Source organism: Peromyscus eremicus, chromosome 2 (assembly GCF_949786415.1).
Source record: "Peromyscus eremicus chromosome 2, PerEre_H2_v1, whole genome shotgun sequence".
Lineage (NCBI taxonomy): Eukaryota > Metazoa > Chordata > Mammalia > Rodentia > Cricetidae > Peromyscus > Peromyscus eremicus.
The window spans coordinates 9,408,448-9,422,476 of record NC_081417.1 but is presented as its reverse complement, the minus strand read 5'-3'; the positions used below and the strand labels follow the sequence as shown (position 1 = coordinate 9,422,476).

Below are 14,029 nucleotides of genomic sequence, written 5' to 3'. Positions count from 1 at the left end.
CCTTTAATTCCAACACTAGTTAACCATAAAGGTCTGGAGGTTTGCACAGACTGACAGTGACAGAGCTGGGCAGAAAGAAGAAGTGATGGAGCTGGGTGGAGAGAGGAAGTGAGATGGCAAGGACAGAAAGGATATAGGTGTGAGTATACAGGAAATGTCTCTGTCTGGAGGCTGAGGAGCTGGCAAGGTGAGATTGGCTGTGGTGTGTCTTATTCCTTTGATCTCTCAGTTTTTTTATCCCAATATCTGGCTCTGGGCTTTTTAATTAATAAGACTGTTTGGCAATTTGTCTTACATCTCTGGGCCTCCACACAGGGTCACCTCAGGGACATACCTGGTTTTAGTGGTTTTCCTTAGTTGTGGAGGGAGATTTCATAACCCCTTTCTTCTGTCCTTGACTCTAAAGCCAGAACCACGTGGCCAAAGCTGCCAAGTTCTGCTGCTTGCCTCCTTGTTCAGTTACATCTTCATCAGCTTCCTATTTTCAATGGTTACCTTCACTGCCTAAGCCTGGCTTTCCTGAAACTGGATATATAGATCATGCTGGCTTCAAACTCAGGGATCCACCTGCCTCTGCTTTCTGAGTTCCAGGATTAAAAGTGTGCACCACCACACCCAACTTGAAGCTTTTCTTTAATTCCTTTTCACAGGCTGGAAACTTAGCTGTGTAAGAGCTTGCCTTGAGGTTACCACTCTTTTAATCCATTTTTCAATCTGTTTATCTCCTTGAATATAGGATTTAACTCCATTCAATTTCCTTGTGTCCCTTTTCTCCTCAGATTGTACATTTTGTATTTTTCCTTTCTCAGCTTGTGCCTTTTCATTATAAATTTTCATTAGAGTTACCACACAACAGAATCTATACTAGCCTATTTTGAAATTTCCTCTGACAATGGAATTAATCCAAATTTCTTCTTTTAGCACCAGGCAGACTCTTTGGACAAGGGCAAAAACCAGCTACATTCTTCACCAAAATATCACAAGAATGATCTCTAGGTAACATAGTAAAATTCTTCTCCTATGAAACTCTCTGTCAGGCCCCCACAGTTCAAATCACCCTCAGCATCACTGTCTTCCATGTTCCTACTGAATGGCCTATGAAGCAGTGCTTATAGCATTCCACTGTTTTCCTAATCCAAAGCACCAAAGTCCACATTCCTCCAAACAACAACATCTTCAGGCCTATCATAACAATAGCCCAGTCTCTGGTACCAACTTCTGTTTTAGTTAGGATTACTATTGCTGTGAAGAGATACCATGACCACCACATATCTTATAAAGAAAAACATTTAATTGGGTGGATTATCTTCATGACAGGAGAAAAGGTAGCATGGAGACAGAGAGGTAGCTGAGAGTTCGACATCTTGATCCATAGGCAACAGGAAGTTAATTGTCACACCAGGTGTGGGTTGAGCATATATGAGACCTCAAACTCTGCCTCCACAGTGACACACTTCTTCCAACAAAGCCACCCTACTCCAACAAGACCATATCTCTAAAAGTGTCACTCCCTATGAGCCAAGCATTCACATACATAAGTCTATGGGTTCACACCATCAAGTGTCTTTTCAAATTGTCATTAATTTGAGCCTTATTTTTGTTTGTGATCTATTTATCACAGGAAATCATAGCCTCTAATAGAAAAGAGTAAAAAAAGAAAGAAATGCCCTTCAAATACTTAGCAGAAGGTAACTCAAGCCCTCACAAGTAAATTTATCCATAAGACTGAGTTAGTGTGACATGAAGACACTATTTCAGAAGCACAATGGAGGAAAACAGCCGTCAGATAAAAACATCAGCCAACTACCTTTAGATCCTCAATGCAAATGACAAAGTTGAAAAAGAGCCCCAATTTCCTCAGTACTGTAGAAATAATAGGCTAGACACAGATGACCTTCAAGTGACTAAACACTTTATGATTCCTTTATACTAATATCCACCAACTCCAGCGGGTGATGTGAGGAGGTGCCTGTGATGGACAGACTCCATAGCAGATGTGAAATAAAACCACTCAGCTGTGAAGGTTTTTATTTCAGCTTCTCCTGCCCTTTGTTGGACTATTTGATTGTCATCCTAAAACTTCAGAGCCATACTGAGAGTTTTTGTTGCTGCTAACAGAATATTCATGGCACTGGTTTCTCATGCTGTCAGAAAAAGTATTTATGCACACGAGACCATAAAACTGTTGTAACAGCAAAACACCACAGATTTATAAGAGTTCTTGGTTACAAGGCAGCTGATGAGCACAGTGTTCACCCTGCAAGCTGTCTAATCCAAAGTCCAGGGTTAGAAGGAAAAACTGTCCTTGACTGTTTTTGGACCAAATACTGCTTCATCTTCACCCTGATGTATTGGTGAAATTATTAAGGCCACTCCACGTAGTTAAAAGGGAAGTTTACTTTGTGAGGTAACTCACAAGTGAAGGGATAGGTAACAGGGTCTGGGAAAGGTGTAGCGCAGTCTGGCGGTGTTCTCTGGAGAACTCTGCTTGGTCTACCTTCAGCGTCCAGGAACCAAGAGAGCCGGCGCATCCAGATCCTGGGTCTTCAGGGTCCTCTCTCAGCCCCGCCTTGTAGGCGTGACAGTTACTGAAGCCTCAATGGGGGTTGGAACTTCCAGATCAAAGTTGGAATGGCTACCTACTACACTGATGCTCTTCCTCTTGCATGCTGCCACCACCATGAAGGCAGTATGCTAAGATGATGCTCAGTTTGCTTGCTAATCCCACACACTCCAAGGCCCACTATCAACCAATGATCATAAACCTTCCTAAAGTTTGGGAAATAAGATAACTATCACATGGTTTATTACATTAAGCATCCATATTGATAGCATCCTGTAACAAAGAATATATGCAATCCCTGAACTTAAACCTCTTCCAGAAATGAAGGGAACACAGATAACCTATTACAGGAAGAAAGTGGAATTCACCATTCAGAATTTCACTATGAAAGATGAACCAACTTATCTAGAAATATCATTTTATTGGAGGTGTTGTAAATTAGATATATGACTTTAAACATCATTTTAAAATGGGGATTTATCAAATTTGTTAAATAATGTTGACAGCTGAGGAGTACTGGGGAGAAAAAAGACTGTTTAATATAGACTGGATGTACACATGCATGCAACACAGTGAGATTTAACAGAGAAACTAAATTATGATCATTCTTTAAACTTAATTATGAAATAGATATAATCTGAGCATATTAGAATGGGGGAAATTTTGATATATAACTTGTGCACTGAGTAAAATATATAAAGCTTTCTTTAATTCCACTTTATCAGCTTTATTTGACAACTCTTTAAGCCACCCAAGGACTGTAGGTACTAGGGACTAGGTACTAGATATTAGGAAATGTTACCTCTGGACAAGTATTTTGAACTTAACCAATTGCTATATTTTTGGAAAGCTACAAATTAATTTTATGAGCCAAATCATATTCTGCTAATAACAACTAGCTCATGCCTGTATTAGTTTCATTGATTTTACCTTTGTGTTGGCTCCTAACAAGCTTAGGATGTAATAACTTTGTGCTCAGTGAACTTCAAAATACTTTATTTTTTGTTGTTGTTATGAATGTTGTATTTTGTTTTGTTTCTGTTTTCTGTAGAAGGTTTCTCAAGAATAGCAGTTATCAACCTGTGAACCCCAACCCCTTTGGGGGTCACATATCAGATATCCTGAATATCAGATATTTTTATATTATGATTAGTAACAGTAAGAAAATTACAGTTATGAAGTAGCAATGAAATAATTTTATGTTGAGGGTCACCACAACATGAGGAACTGTATTAAAGGATCGCAGCATTAGGAAGTTTGAGAACCACTGCTCTAGAACATAGATGACATGGAAAATCAGTATGTAAGACAGACCGAGGCAGAGCAGTTTGGGCTGGAGGAGCCCTGAATTTTACTTCAAATCCCCTAACACTCCACTCTGGGCATCTGGGTCTTAAAAACAATAGTGGCAAATAATCCACCAGTTCTGATCAACAGGTGCAGCTCTGGGTCCAGGAGTCTAGTTCTGGAATGTGATGAACAGGGAGATAGATGGTCTTACAGCTTAGGTTTCTTCTATGATCCATGCAACTCTAGAGGATACCTTTCCCTGACTTCTAGTGCCTCATTTACAAAGAAGAGATGACAATTACCCACACCTTGTCACTCAAGGCTACTGAGTGAAAGTGATTTGTAAATGTACAAGCCCATGAACAAAGCATATTGCAGCAGCGGCTGCAATACTGACAGTCTTAAAAAAGTAAGCTGGACTCCAGAGAGCTAAACAGCTCTGCCATGGACCTTGAGGACATGAACATGATCTCTCTGAGAACATGTAACAAACAAGCCTAAAGTGGGACACTGATTCGCATACTGGCTTTTGTTTCTGCCTTGTCTTGGTACACAGTGTCAAGAGGGTCAGTTCACAGACAATTCCCACATTATTTTATACGATATTATTGACAGGACAGTACACCATGGTGGAGAGGCTCTGTTTATCTCATGGTGACTGGAAAGCAAAGGAGAGGAAGGGACTGGGTCCCATGGCAAGGGCACAGCCCTAATGGCCTAGCCCCTTCACACTGGGCTCCCCTTCCTAGAGGATCCATCAGTCTCCAGCCCATCACAGCCCGGGGAACACAACTTCAATACGTGGGCCCTTAAAATCCACACTAGAGCATTTAATATCCAGACTGTGGCAGTGGACTGTGGCAGAAACTCTATAACTGTCCCTTTAATACCTTGTGAGTCACTGCCACCTGAAGTTGTTTGACTATTAACATTCCATTCTCCATATTGGGAAATACATAAGTACTGACAAGTTCTCTTAAGGAACCCAAGTCCACCATGACAAGTGAGGGGCTAAAGCCAAAGGTGGTAGTTGTAAAGTATTTCACTCGCCCTGGTAGTGCCATACAAGTTTCATACAAGTGTGGAATTCCATACAAGTGTGGAATCCTCTATGGCATTTCTTAAGTGCACAGTGGTCCTATTGATTTATGAGGCCAATGCCAATTAAAATGTGATGTATTAATCTGAACTGTAACAGCACTTGTGATTGCTATTCTTGGTTGTCAACTTGATTACATCTGGAATTAACTAAAACAGAAAAATGGCTGAGGACACCTGTGAGGGATTTTTTCTCAGCTGGATCATTTAAAATGGGAAGATCCATTTCTAATCCTGATCTTTGAGGTGGGAAGATCCTCTTTTAACCTGGGCCACACCTTCTGCTATCAGACTACATAAAGAATAAGAAGGAAGGAAGCAATCTCTCTCTGTCTCTCTCTCTCTCTCTCTCTCTCTCTCTCTCTCTCTCTCTCTCTCTCTCTCTCTCTCTCTCTCTCTCTCTCTCTGCCTACTTCTTCCACCCTCACTAGATCCTACTGATATGGGATGTTCTGTTCTTCTGTACACTGTGAATAAGTGTTGCTCTCATTGGTTGGGTTAAGGTTTTTGTTTATATAGACAAAGGGTTAAGAAACACAATAAAAACAGATTTAGGGGGGAAAAAAAGCCTCTACAGATGCAGAGATCCATGGCCAGGCACCAGGCTGAGCTCCAGGATTCCAATTGATGAGAGAGAGGAGGGATTCTGCAGGCGAGGGACATCAAGATCATGATGGGAGGACGTGCAGAGATGATTGGCCACACTAGTGGAAGCCCATGAACTGTGGATTGGTGGCTGTGGAGCCCCCATGGGACTGGACTAGGCCCTCTGGATATGGAAGACACTTGTTTGGCTCGAACTGTTTGGGGGGCACCCAGGCAGGGGGATCAGGATCTGTCCCTCGTGCATGGGCAGGCTTCTGGGAACCCGGTGCCTGTAGTGTGACTCCTTACACAGCCTTGGTGCACTGGGAAGGGGCTTGGACCTGCCTAGGTTCAGTGTGCTGGGCTCTGCTGACTCCCCATGGGTGACCTTGATTTGGGGGATATGGGAATGCAGAGTGGCTTGGAAGAGAGGGCTGGGAGGTGGGAGGAGGGAGGAGGAGGGATCTGTGGGTGGTATGTGGAGTGAGTAGAAAATTTCTTAATAAAGAAAAATGAAAAAAAAAAGTAAAAAAAAAGGCCTCTAAATGGGTCACAACATGTTTAAAAAATACACTCAAGCTTGAGAGAGAAAACAGAAAGATATAAACTGCCTTAAAATATAGAATTGAAAGAATAAAATAAAGTCCTTAGAAAGGGGAGTAAAGATATATAAAGAAAATAAGCCACATGAGGATGGAAAATGCACAGAAAGTCTGGATTATGTATATTGTGTTGTCTTCAAAAATTCTGACTGCTATGAGACATTTGATTATAAATATTGCTGGATTAATCCAAAGATTACCAGTGCCCCCCAATTAGCAGGAAGTAGTCTAAAAAACTATGCCCACATTACCAAAAATAGATTATGGATATTTTTCCTTGTTTAGGGGTTTGGTTACAAATTGTTATTGGTCATAATCAATCTCTTTCTAAAAGAAGAAAGGGGGATATGATATAGAAATGATAGGATAAAAGGGTAGATTACTGAATCTAGTTTAATAGGAACAAAACTGTTAATCTTACAAATTTTACATTAATATGGATTTTGGTTTATTGATACAAATTTAAAGTCAATTTTGTTATACTGTATATATATTTCTACTCTTGTTTAAGATACTGTGTTTATGCAACTCATTTAAAAATGTAATATGTAACTAAGAAATGCAGATTAATAGTCATCTACAATAATCAAACTTATAGTCATGCTAGTTAGGTTTTCTAGATATACAGTGATATATATAGGTAGATACATAGGTAATCTTTAAATAATTCAAAGACCTACAGGATACTGCATTTAAAATGTTTTAATAACTTGGACTTTTCATGACAATAAGACACATCTGCTCCTGGCAGCACCAATTTACTTCATAAAAGGATGATGGGCATCATAGAAACTCCATAGGAGTTTGCTTTCATTATGGTAAAATTAACCATTTCGGTAAGAAACTGCTTTTGCCTTGACTGCTTGACTGTATGCTATATAACCGGATATGCAGCACCCACAGCAAAAATGACTGCTGAACTTAGCCAAAACAAGGTGGGATGGTCCTTGAAATTTGCTGCTTCACAGAAAAGTCTACCAGATACTCTAGGCCTATAGGTTGAAGATGGATGCCCCAACATTGCAGAGGAACTTTGGATGACTGTCCAGGCAGCCAAATGTTTCTGTCATTTCTAAAATTTTGGAAGTTGTTTACAATGCTCTTCCTGTTTACTCAAATAATATTATACTCTTGTATGGCCTTTATTGGAGTGGAAGACTAGATAATTATAATTATAGTTTTCCTTAGTTATGATAAAAAATAAATTAGATATGAAACTTTAGATTCACAAAGATAGGATAAATGATAGAATATTTTCTTTAATTTTGCCAAATACAGACTAAAGAATTATATCATAACTATAATTCTTGCCTGATAACTGTTTTGTTACATATAATCTTACTATGTCAAGGTTAAAACCTTCCCTTTTGATTAGTTAGAAAAGGGGAAATGATGTGGGATGTTCTTCTGTACCCTGTGAATATGTGCTATTCTCATTGGTTGATGAATAAAGCTGCTTTGGCCTATAGCAAGATATGATACAGTCAGGCAGGAAATCCAAGAAGAGATATAGGAGAAGGGTGGAGTCTGGCAGATGATATCCAGCTCTCCAAGTAGCAAGTTGTCAGCAGATTGGTAACACCATGGCCTCATGGCAATACACAGATTAATAAAAATGGGTTAATTTAAGTAGTAAGAGCTAACTAGTAATAAGCCTGAGCCACTGGCCAAACATTTATAATTAATATTAAGTCCCTGAATGATTATTTGGGAATTTGCAGGCAGAAGAGAAACTCCCAATTACAGCCTACTTCTCTAAGATTCTGGTATATATTGAAGACCAGCTGAGACATTCAGTCTCATGGACTGAATAACTACTGGATTCTTAGATCTTCTGTATCTAGGCAACCATTATTGGATTAGCTGGATGATAGCCTGTAAGTCATTCTAATAAAGCCCCTTTATGTATGTGTGTGTGTAGAGAGAGTCATTCTATAAGTTCTGTTACTCTAGAGAACCCTGACTAATACAACACGTCAGATAGTTCTTCAAAGCCAGGTTTCAATAGTCTTAAAAATGACAGTACTAACCAGATGCAAGTGTCAATCATCATAGAATGCTCAGAAACACAACTGTGCATTTAAAATTAATAAGGCACACAGCAAACATGCATGTCAAGTATCATGCCAAGGGTGCAATGGGAAACCCCAATGAACTACAAATTTGGTATAAAATGTCTCCAAGTGATCTCATAATTTCCCATTTGTTAAAGCAGATTTAAAGCGGCATACTCAAATCATTTTTCTGTATCACACTTATCATCTCTTAATCAAATGCTTAGTAACCAAAGGCTGCTAAAACTAAGAATGTTTGCTCTCAAAGGCTATAACCGAGGCAGGACATTTTGGTCTGAAACTCTTGTTGACTGTCCTTAACAGGGCTATTGATCGATCCCATTATGAAAACGATGCTGTAGTCAGATAAGGTACTGGAGTGGGTGATACTGAATTTGAGTGGCCAGTGCCCAAGGACAGCAGCTGGAATAAACCACTGCTGGAAAACCCAAAAGCAGGCTACATCATGGACATGGCTACTGGAGAGGTAGAAAAGCATACAGCCTTCAAATGGTTAATAGAGAAATGGGCCAGGGATGTTACTAGACAGTTCCTCATACCTTCTAAAATCAAATGTGCAGCCCCTTGGTCCTGAGCAAAACATATATACTTTTCTGAATTGCAAGATGATTATAAAAGCCATATATTAGTTTTCTAAGATTCTCATTCATTAAGTAAAGGGTCGTCACTCTCTTTTCCCAAATAAAAACATATTTTTGAATCAAAAAAATACACCATCAATTGTTGAACTAGAAGTGGGAAAAGAAACCCTACCTATCTTTTTATCCCTGTTTTAATAGATTCGGAGCCTCCATTTAAGCCAGAGGTATAGCCAGCACTGGACACATAAAGCATCAATTAAATGCAACTGGAAGCCGATGAGAGGAAGTGTGAACAATGGGTAAGGCTGTACTTTGAGTTTTGATGTGTGTACTTTTGAGACAGACCTCTCCCAGTACACAGTTAGAAGGCAACTCTGGAACTTGAGCCAATCACAAATAATCCAGTCTGAATGGTGAGACCTTCGCATCCAAAGAAAACAGCCAATTGGAGTTAAAATGTCAACTCTAGGGGAGCTGGACTCTGAAGAAAAATAATATTTGAATTCAGGTGAGTCTGGATTTCAAGAGTATCCCCACCTTCTCCCACTTTTCAGTCCTGGGGATCAATCCCAGAGCCCTGCAAATACTAGGCAAGTGATACCCAGCCTTTGAAAGACCATTATTATTGACATTTGTGCTCTGATTGCTACTTCATTTGACTTATTTAAAGTTTAAGCTCAAGTCCTAAAAGTTGATTTTATTTTAAAATAAATTTGGTTGTATGCATTTGGGGTATACAACATGCTGCCCTAGACCAAATAAACTGATGCATCATCCTTCAGTTACTAGTTATTGTTTTTCTTTCTTCCTGTGGGAATAGCTCCTGGATTTTACTCCAGCTGCTGCTGTCAGAGATTGAGGGATGCAGCTGAGAAACACCGGCCTCTCTTTTCCTGTGTTAGTCCGACTAAAATCCCAAATAACTGAAATCCTCTTTCCTGAGCCAGATTCAAACCAACTTGTATCTTGTAATGTGTTTATCATCTCCCAGAATACTGCAGAAGAAATGAACTACACTGTCAGATGGGTCGTGATCAGTACCTGTTATGTACTCATAGACTAAAGGACTAGCATGCACCCTCTCAAGGTCTCAGAGCAAGCAGAATGCTCCCTTGGGCAGGTATAAATGCAGTGCTAAGAAGCCTTCCCCAGGGAACGAAATCTGAAGTGGAACTTTCCTCACAAAGAGGACCTGACTCAAGCTCAAGCTCTACCTGCTGTCAGAGGTCTCCATGATTTCCAGAGGAAATAATGTTATCACCCCCAGTTATGCTTTCTACATTAGGTCCACTAAGACGCCACTCCAGTATGGCCATTTAAGAACTGACGTCAACTCTCATTCTGTACTGCTGAACCAAGTTTCCATTTCGAGAAGGGCTTCTGAGCTGCAAATGCAAACTGCTTCAATCCACTTCAGCAGCTGATAAGCTCATAGGACTCTGTGATGCTGGAGGATTCAAAAGTTGCTACGATTTTAGCGAAACTTACAGAATGAGAAGAAGGCCATGCTTGCTTCCCTACATTCACTGATGTTTTTGAGTCAATGTTTGTAGTCTTAATGTAAAGTTTTGAAATGATTTTATCATATAGTTTGAGACAAAGTATACATATGCTTAAAGAAAGTTCTCATTTCAACACCATTTGTTGACGGTACTACAGCTTGGATTTGACACAGGCACCAGTGCCTCTGGTCTTCCAAAACCATCAGCTAAATAGACTTCCCCACTTCATAAGAAGCCTGTCTCAGATACTCTGCTTTAGACAGACAGCTGACTAAGAACTACGTTTTCTGTTAAGTTGTAAAGACTTTTGTTATATGAGTTATAGATTTGCTGAATGGTTAAACATTCATGAATTCTGATTACAAAGCAGCAAGTACATGTACTGGTGTGAACGTACACCCCCCACCAACACACATGCAAGAAGCCAACCCTAAACTACAGTGAACCAGGCATGCAGAGAAGAGAAGAGTTACAGACACTGAAAAGACTGGAGATGTTAGGTAAGTGGTGACTCTGTAATTTAAACTTAGCAACACGTAGGTAACTCTGTTGAACAAGGCAGAAGAATGGAAATGAGACAATAAAAGTTTCCAATGGATTACTGGGCTAGCTTGAGAATTCAGGCTAACGCCAGAAACAGGCACAGGGCTAAGTTAGTAACAGAGTTCTCTGGGAAGGAAGGATGGTCACAGCACAGGCTGCCTCAGAGTAGGGTCAGCAGGACCTGATGCCTGAAGGGGCATCATTCAAAGATCAGTCACCTAACAAGGCTTCTTCTCTAAAGAAGGTTGCTGTGCTGACCGTCATAAGAAAACTTGTTTGTCTACGAAATGAGAATGTGGCTTTGAAAGTATCCTACAGAGTTAGATCCATTGTCTTAGTTCTTTTTTTTTTTTTAACTGTGGTTTTGATAAAATATTCTAACAAGAGCAACTTAAGGAGGAAGGACTTATTCTGTCTATCATAGTGGAGGAGTCCAGGAGGCAGGGCTTGAAATAGCTTGTCACATAACATCTGCAATCAAGAACACACAGCTATTGCTCAGCTCACCTTCTCTATTTTATATCCTCCAGTATCCCCTGCCTAGGGAATGGTCTGACAATTAGGATGGGTCTTCTCACATCAATTATCCTCTTGAAGAAAACCCCTTACAGGCATGCCCAGATGCCCACCTGCCAGGTGATTCTAGATTCTGACAAGTTGACAATTAATACATAAGCATTTCGAGACAGTGATGCTTGGCGAGTGTAAAAACCAAGCATAGAAACAGTGGTGTCTTCTCCACTGACAAAGAGGAAGACTTTCCCAAAAACAATGAAATACAATTAGAAGTAGTTTCAGGCTTTCTGTCACACCTTCAAAAATGGATTTAATTTAATTTAATTTTATTTATTTTATTTATTTATTTATTTTTTTGGTTTTTCAAGACAGGGTTTCTCTGTGTAGTTTTGCGCCTTTCCTGGGACTCACTTGGTAGACCAGGCTGGCCTTGAACTCACAGAGATCCACCTGGCTCTGCCTCCTGAGTGCTGGGATTAAAGGCATGCGCCACCACCGCCTGGCTGGATTTAATTTTAAAGCAACCTTTTCCATTTTTAAAGAACTAAGTTTTTAATACATTTGCATCTTATATTATGGAAGAGAAAGACCAGACAGGGGAGGATACTTGCCAACCATGTGGTCCTTTCCACATGTGTCTCCCTGTACAACTCAGTATGCAGAACATTCTTTTACTCCATACCTACAAATGGCAGTAGACACCGCAGAGGTTCGGGAAAAATAAGAAGCTTTGCATTCTTTTGGACCACTGCAACCACCATACCTGCCCTCTTCTTCTAATGTGCATACTCTTACAGTCTCATCTATCAGTTCTTAACTTCAGAGTCTCTGTCTTTCCTTTCTTAAATATATGAAGTCATTCTAATAGCAAACTAATGTCCCTACTTCTCTGTAACCCTCCCATTCTAGTTTCTTCATTGCACACATTTCCACAACCAATTTCCTGTTGCATGTATCACTCCTTTACTGCAGAGAAATCAAGTGGTGTCAAGGTAAGAGAGGCTTGAAGTTAGAGCCCCAGTTTAATCACAAGGTTGCCCTTTGGTCTAAGGTTTAACCTCTTTGATCCTTGCTACAGTGTGAACTGGATGTTTGATGCTCTACATAGGCCTGATTCCCAGGGGATGACACTGGGCAGTGATATGCCATGTAGTAGGAAGTTAAGTCGTTAGGGGAGTATACTTTCAGGGGACTGTAGGAAGCCACCCTCTTCTTCCTCTTTTGCTTCTTAGTGATAAAAGGGCCATATTGCTGTGTCACATGCTCCCCCTTACTACCAAATGTCACGTTCATTTAAAAATAATGGTTCTGCCAATCACAGACCAGAACCTCCAAACTGTAAGCCAACGTCAACCTTTTCTCTATATATTACTTACCCCAGGTATCTTGCTATATTATTGAGAAGCTGGTGAACATAGCCCCATCTACACATGAAGATTCTAAGGCTTTCTTTTTAGGACATGTGCGAAGGACAGATGTGGTATGAGTCACCTCCAGCATAGTGTTCATTTCCAGATTATGGGTTCAAATGTAGCTTGGCCTTCTTTTCTATAGATTCTTGTAAAGAATATAGTCACTACACTGACCAAGATACTAATCATAATCCATTTCTATGGAAATAACCCTGAATGACTGACAACCGTGTACACAAGGCAATCAAATTAGTTTTTTACTTGATTAAAAAGGCATTTTAAATGTGCCAAATATCTTAATTAGTAACTTAGTAATTATAATCAATAGTTCTTAAACTTCACAATAAATGTTGTTAAATCCTCAAAATTAGAGTTAGATTTTCTGTTCTTGGCAGGAGAATTTTCTTTTAGAGCACAGACTATTGGCTATCTACCTCTTATGGAAACATCTCTACAATAAACATCTAGAATCCTAACTGCTTTTCTAAGAGAATGCCCTATCTGTTCCCTCCAGTTAAAAAAGCTCTGGCTGGCCCAAAGGCACATGAGTCTCATTACAGTAGCTGATTTGCCCTGGTTCCTGAGGAGATCTTGCTCAAGGTCAGCTGCGAGGGCCCAAGGGGAGCCCCACCTGACTGTGCTGAGGAACCTGAGCTCTGAGTCACTCTCTTGGCGAAGAGCTGTTCTGGGAAGAGAAAAGCCAGAGGTGCCGGTGTGAAAGGAAGCTGAGTCACCAGCAGGGAACACAGGGGCTCTTTATGGAGGAAACTTTGAATCCAAAGAAAAAAGGTATCTGAGGAAAAACTAGCATGACTTTTGAGTCGGGACCACTTAACACCAAAAGGTATGCAAGGGCTATGTTCACTCCCAATGATTTCTCAAGCATCTAGTAGACACAATATAAAAGAATTACAATCAACCCTTCAGAAGTTTTTTAAAAGGTTCCTTTTCAAGGAGAAATTGACTTTATCAGTTACTTAAATTTGACTAAGACAGCAAGAAACTAAAAACAAAGGGGCCTTTAAACCTGTTTCCTGAGACTGCAGCCTCAGGCTGGCCTCTCAGTCACTGGTGCCCTCATCTCTTTTAAAATGTCTTAGGTCACATACTCAGGGGTTCTCATGTTCTAGAATAATTAAACTAATGAAAATGAAGAAAAGAACCTAATAAGATCATTTTATATCCTATTACCTCATGACTTCACCTCTCTTTTTAGTTTCTATGAACAAGGAGTCATTTCAAACACCCAGTGTCTACTCTAA

The 14,029-nt window shown here is 40.0% G+C and overlaps 1 protein-coding gene across 1 annotated transcript in view; it reads right to left on the bottom strand.

Moving 5' to 3' along the window:
- The window catches only part of Fam110b (family with sequence similarity 110 member B), a 132,746-nt gene that overhangs the window by 50,830 nt on the left and 67,887 nt on the right, over positions 1 to 14,029 (bottom strand). The window lies entirely within an intron of this gene.